Source organism: Heptranchias perlo, chromosome 2, assembly GCF_035084215.1.
Source record: "Heptranchias perlo isolate sHepPer1 chromosome 2, sHepPer1.hap1, whole genome shotgun sequence".
Lineage (NCBI taxonomy): Eukaryota > Metazoa > Chordata > Chondrichthyes > Hexanchiformes > Hexanchidae > Heptranchias > Heptranchias perlo.
In genome coordinates this window covers 10473133-10479945 of record NC_090326.1, presented here as the reverse complement: position 1 = coordinate 10479945, position 6813 = coordinate 10473133, and positions in this window count along the sequence as shown.

The window sequence follows — 6813 nt, the reverse complement described above, 5'->3', positions numbered from 1 at the left end:
GTTATATCGGGCGGGCGGGGTTATATCAGGCAGGCGGGGGTTATATCGGGCGGGCGGGGTTTATATCGGGTGGGCGAGGTGTGTAGTGGGCGGGCGGGGTGTGTAGCGGGTGAGCGGGCTGTATATTGGGCGGGGTGTCTAACGGGCGGGTGAGTTGTAAAGTGGGTGGGCGGGGTGTATAACGGTGGGCGGGGTGTATAGTGGGTGGGCGGGGTGTATAGTGGCTGGGCGGGGTGTATAACGGGTGGGCGGGGTGTATTACGGGTGGGCGGGGTGTGTAGTGGGTGGGCGGGGTGTATAGTGGGTGAGCGGGGTGTATAGTGGGTGGGCGGGGTGTGTAGTGGGCGGGCGGGGTGTATAACGGGTGGGCGGGGTGTATAACGGGTGGGCGGGGTGTATAGTGGGTGGGCGGGGTGTATAACGGGTGGGCGGGGTGTATAACGGGTGAGCGGGGTGTATAGTGGGTGGGCGGGGTATATAACGGATGGATGAGTGTATATTGGGTGGGGTGCATATTGGGTGGGTGGCATGTATAACGGGCAGGTGGGGTGTATAACAGGCTGATGGGTGTGTATTGGGCGGGAGGGGTGTATAATGGGTGGGAGGTATGGCGGGTGTATAGCGGGAGGCGTGTATAGCAGGTGGGGCATATAGTGATGTCTGGCAGGGTGTATAATGGGCGGGGAGTATAAAGTGTCGGGTGTATATTGACTGGGTGTATAACGGGCAGGACGTAAATTGGGTAGGGTGTATAGTGGATAGGGTGTATAATGGGTGCAGTGTAAAACAGGCGGGTGTATAACGGGCGGGTGTATAACGGGCGGGGTGTATATCAGCCGGGGTGTGTAACCAGTGGGTGTATAATGGGCGGGCGGGTGTATGACGGGCGGGTATATAATGGGTGGCCGATCCCCTACTGCTCATTTTGCATTGAATTTTACCCTCAAAGTGTTGTTTTAAATCTGGGGAAACAATGAAAAAGCTTTTAAAGAAGCTTTAATCAAAGTAGAGGCAAATGTCTAGAAATTGGATTGTGCAGCACCCACTTTTCAGATGAAAAATTGACCCTGAAAGGCCCAATATGAATGAGCACACACTGCCACCATGCTGGGAGAATGCCACTTGTCAAATTCATTATGGCGCCAGGGCACACGGCTGAAACTGGCGTCAGACCCATTTCCTCAGAAATCCAGAGTCTAGTGGCAGTTTCAGGTCCGTTTTCTCAAGCCTAAAGCAGCCAAACCAGTGGTCCTTAAATAGATTGCCACCAAAAAGGTAAGTGGAAAAATGTTTACTTACCTGAATGAGGAGCCAGATGGAGCAGGAGAGCCCCCCTACTGATCTCCTCACCCACGAACTCTCCCCCCCAATCTCCTCCCCCCGAATCTCCTCCCCTCAAATCTCCTCCCCTCGAATCTCCTCCCCTCGAAACTCTTCCCCTCGAAACTCCTCCCTTCGAATCTCCTCCCCTCAAATCACCTCCCCTTGAATTTCCTTCCTCCAATCTCCCGATCTCACCTTATCGTCTCCCTCCCAATCTCACCCCCCCAATCACCTCCTCCTGATCTCACCCCCTGATCTCCGATCTCTCCACCCGACTTCCTTCCCCCAATCTCCCCTTGAATCTCCTCCCTGAATCTCCTCCCTCCCAATCTCCCCTCCCCGATCACTACCCCAATCTCTTATCTCCCCCTGATCTCCTCCCTCCCGATCTCTCCCTCCTCGATCTCACCTCCCTCCCGGATCTCCGCTCTCACCCCGATCTCCTCCCTCGAATCTCCCCCCCACCCTCCGATCTCACCCCCTGATCTGCTGCCATTTGTTCCTTGCGTTGACAATGTCGCTACAGAGAGAATGGATCAGGCAGATCCTTAGTGACATATTAGCTGAAGAGGAGGTGACAAACGCTCAGCACTGCTGCTAATGTTATATGGAAGGTCTACAGTGATGGTGCTACCTTTGCTCTTGACATCAGCATCAAATAAAAATGTAACCTTACCCATGTTGATGGGATCCTAACCTCTTCATGGCCTTTTGGATTTTCCTTCTCAAACACCAGAATTCCGTGTTCCAGGTCACCTCCAGTCAGAACCTACTGGACACAGAGGGGTAGATTTGGATGGCTGACCAGCATCACCGGCCTGCCCATTCCAGCAGTGAAGAGGCTGGAGACATTTTAAGGCCCAGGCCTCCTTTAAATAGAATCTGCTCCCTGTGCTCCCGGAATGGGAGTCCTGATGCAGCTCACCGGATTCAGCCCGGTGCAATATCGGGCGGCCTTGAGGTCGCCCAGCAGGGCAGCAAGGTGAGTCCAGGGCGAGGGGTCGTGATCGTGCAGGATGTGAAGCTGGGGCAGAAGTGGAAGTGGCCCAGATTATTTTTGCAGGATTTGGAGAAACGCTCCTGCTCCTCCTGGCCCTACAAAAATAATTTACGACTTACCTTTTCGGTGCTTTCTGACCAGTTCAGTTTGAAAATGGCAATCGGGGTCCTACCACATCCTGGAACCCCGATTTGCATATTGAAAGGGGTCGACCGCCCGACACAGGCTGGTGTACCAACCACCCAGCAATAGGTCCCTGTAAAAATGACGCAGCCAGAGCACGGCGTTATCAGGGCGGTGAGTCAGCCCCCGTTAACGCCGATGTCAGCAAGTTAAAATCTGCCCCAGTGACAATGCCACAGCATAGTGGTAAGTTATGCCACTCAATAACTATTTTAGCGATCTCATGGTGCAAACTATATTTAATATCAATAACATCACTGAAAATAAAGTCTAGTCACAGATTTGCCGTCTACTCTCTCAAAATGGGAATCTTCTCCATTAACTGTGCATCTGTATAGAATTATAGAATCATAGAAAGTTACGGCACAAAAGGAGGCCATTCGCCCCATCTTGTCCGTGCCGACCGAAAAAGAGCTATCCAGCTTAATCCCACTTTCCAGCACTTGGTCCGTAGCCCTGTAGGTTACGGCACTTCCAGTGCATATCCAAGTGCTTTTTAAATGAGTTGAGGGTTTCTGCCTCTACCACCCTTTCAGGCAGTGAGTTCCAGACCCCCACCACCCTCTGGGTGAAAACATTTCTCCTCAGCTCCCCTCTAATCCTTCTACCAATTACTTTAAATACATGCCCCCTGGTCACTGACCCCTCTGCTAAGGGAAATAGGTCCTCCCTATCCACTCTATCTGGTCCTGTCATAATTTTATCCACCTCAATTAAATCTCCCCTCAGCCTCCTTTGTTCCAAAGAAAACAACCCCAGCCTATCCAATCTTTCCTCATAGCTAAAATTCTCCAGCCCTGGCAACATCCTCGTAAATCTCCTCTGTACCCTCTCTAGTGCAATCACATCTTTCCTGTAATGTGACCAGAACTGTACACAGTACTCAAGCTGTGCCCTAACCAATGTTTTATACAGTTCTAGCATAACCTCCCTGCTCTTATATTCTATGCTTCAGCTAATAAAGGAAAGTATCCCGTATGCCTTTTTAACCACCTTATCTACCTGTCCTGCTACCTTCAGGGATCTGTGGACATGCACTCCAACGTCCTTTTGTTCCTCTACACCTCTCAGTATCCTCCCATTTATTGTGTACTCCCTTGCCTTGTTTGCCCTCCCCAAATGCATTATCTCACACTTCTCTGGATTGAATTTCATTTGCCACTTTTCTGCCCATCTGACCAGTCCATCGATATCTTCCTGCAGTCTACAGCTTTCCTCCTCACTATCAACCACACGGCCAGTTTTTGTATCATCTGCAAACTTCTTGATCAAGCCCCCCACATTTAAGTCCAAATCATTAATATATACCACAAAAAGCAAGGGACCTAGTACTGAGCCCCTGCGGAACCCCACTGGAAACAGCCTTCCAGTCGCAAAAATGCCCATCAACCATTACCCTTAGCTTCCTGCCATTGAGCCAATTTTGGATCCAACTAGCCACTTTCCCTTAGATCCTATGGGCTTTTATTTTTTTACCAGTCTGCCATGTGGGACCTTGTCAAAAGCCTTGCTAAAATCCATGTACACTACATCAAACACAGTACCCTCATCGACCCTCCTTGTCAACTCCTCAAAAATTAAATTAAGTTAGTCAGACATGACCTTCCCTTAACAAATCCATCCTTGATTAACCCGTGCCTTTCCAAATGATGATTTATCCTGTCCCTCAGAATTGATTCCAATAATTTGCTCACCACCGAGGCTAGAATGACTGGTCTATAATTACTTGGTCTATCTCTTTCTCCCTTTTTAAACAACGGTACAACATTAGCAGTCCTCCAATCCTCCGGCACCACGCCAGACTCAAACTGGTGTAATTATTATACTTTAGATACTTTAAGCAATGTTAAGGTATTGCAAAAATAAAACAGCAGTTTCACAAAATGAATTAGTTTTTGCTTCACAATCTGCTTCCTGTCTACTCCTGTATATGCCGCACTTCAGAGAAGCATTAAGAAATTCATGGAAAATCACTTCAACCCTTAACAGGAGTGCACTGTACTCACCATCTCTGCAGAGTCCATATGGCTGAAAGCCAGATTGCTTTTTTCCAAGTTCCAGATATAATGACCTGACTTTTAGAAGTGTTGTGCCAAGCTGATGCCAAGTTAGCCAGGCGGATAGGAGCTGAAGTGCAAATCGATACCTTGAGCCCCTAAAATATGCTTCACATAATACGAAGAAACAAATTCCACAGAATTCTCCAAAGAGTGTATCATTTTAGTGAAATCCGAAAAAAAAAGACTCCCAATGTTATATATCATAGTGGTGAAAGGAGTCGTGTTGAAGAAATTAACCAAAAAGTAAGTTTCAAGCTTCAAACTCAAGGGCAAGTGAAGACTTTATGGAAGATTTTATTTTGAGAACATTTTAACATTTAAATTTTTTTGTTGAAAAGCACTTAGCCACAATTTGCAATACTGTGTCCGCTTATGTCAGCGTGCCCTTTTGTGAGATACACGCAAAGAGCTTTGCATTGGAACCCAGACATGCTGTGCTATGGCAGAAGGACGCACACATTTGGTCCCCCCGATGATGGTTATTTAATCTCAGCTACTTTGCTGTGAGGAGGCACCCCAAAGGAAGCAAATGTATCCCAGGGGTACATAGTTCCTAGCTGCTAGTTCGGAGGACGATTACTGACTCACGACCCTTTCAGCGGTAGAATGTGTGTGGCCTAAGAGGACCAGAGGACGAGGGAGAAAAAGAGCCCTCTCCTTCATCATCTTTTTCTCACTGAATTATGGTAAAACACGGAAAATATTTTGGGGTTTTGTACAAGGCTTCCTTTACCAATGATGGTTCCTGCTATTCATTCAGTTTCTTCTCATTCTTCACTTGAATGACTATTTTGCGAAATTACCGACTATTCTTACTTTTGATGTTTGGAGGATTGCAGCAAAGGAAGCAATATTCTGTGATTCAATACATTTCGCAAATGCAGAAGACTCTTTTGTAACATTCTGCATTCAAAGAGTCATCGAAGGTTCACACTCCATGTTCAACAATCTTTTAAAAAATCAACCCCACTCCTGGTTGAAGACCAGAAGGAAAGGAGCTAATCTGAATCATAGAATGGTTACAGCACAGGAGGAGGCCATTCGAGCCATCGAGCCCGTGCCAGCTCTTTGTAAGAGCCTGAGATGACAACTGCAGGACTGGCAAACAAGAGACTGTGCTGCCAATGGTGTAGGGGCTGTGTCTTTATTTGGTTGAGAGTTCTGCTGAGAATTGTATCTCCATGTTAAGACCATTATCTCAGCCTCGCCAAGTCACATCTCACTGCTCAGGAGATGATGGGTTGCCAACCCTCCAGGATTGCCCTGGAGTCTCCAGGAATAAGTAGTTAATCTCCTGGATACTGTGAGTCAGTCGGGAGAAAAATCATTGGAATAGTTAAAAAAAAGTGTAGGTTTTCTTTTCAATTTCTGAGAACCCTCCCATGTATTAATTGTAAAAAAATATTAGAGATGGGGGTAAAAATAGCTGTTTTATTGGGCGGGGCTGTTAGAGGTGGGAGGAATTATGATGAAACCTCCAGGAACATGTCCAACCAGAGTTGGCAACCCGATTCAGAAGTGATGTTTTGTAAACCCATGCCGAGGAACTGGTTCCACGAGGTGGGGGATAATAAAAACTATGGGGGTGACTTTAACTTCCAGGCGGACGTTGGGCGGGAGTCGGGCAGTGCAATTGCGCCACTTGCCCAATGTCCTTGGTGAGCGGTTGATCCATTTTCATGGCCGGTCTCATCTGCATAATGCTGGTGAGCTGTGAACCAACGTTCACAGGCAGCTCACTGGTCGGAGTGGGGTTGCAATCCCCCAATTGCAATCATGGAGTGTTGAGCCAGAGTTCGATGTTAAGGAGGGGTGATGGGAAGCAATCACGGGGAGAGGTTCATGGACGGGCTGAAAGATTCACAAAAATCTGTAAAGAAACAGGAACGTTACCTGATTTCAGAGAGGCCCGCAGCGGTCCCTTTAAGAACCTCTGGTTAGGCCACTCTGCGCCTAGTATCAATGGGCGGAGCATGCACAAGTCCACCCGTTGCTACCTCACAAATTTCGTCAGGGTCCTGTTTACATCAGGTGATCCCCCGATTTCCACATTACGAGTAGGCTCCCACCTGAAACGGTCAGGCAACCTGGGCCACCCTTGTGAAGGCCTCAACGGAAATGCCAGCAGGAGAATTGAGATCAGGAACAGGGCGGTAAGTTCAGCCCCGCAATTTTCGAATCGCTCACCGCCCGTTCCTGCCCGACGGAGGCCATGAAAATTGGGCCCAACAGGGTTATTTTCTGAAT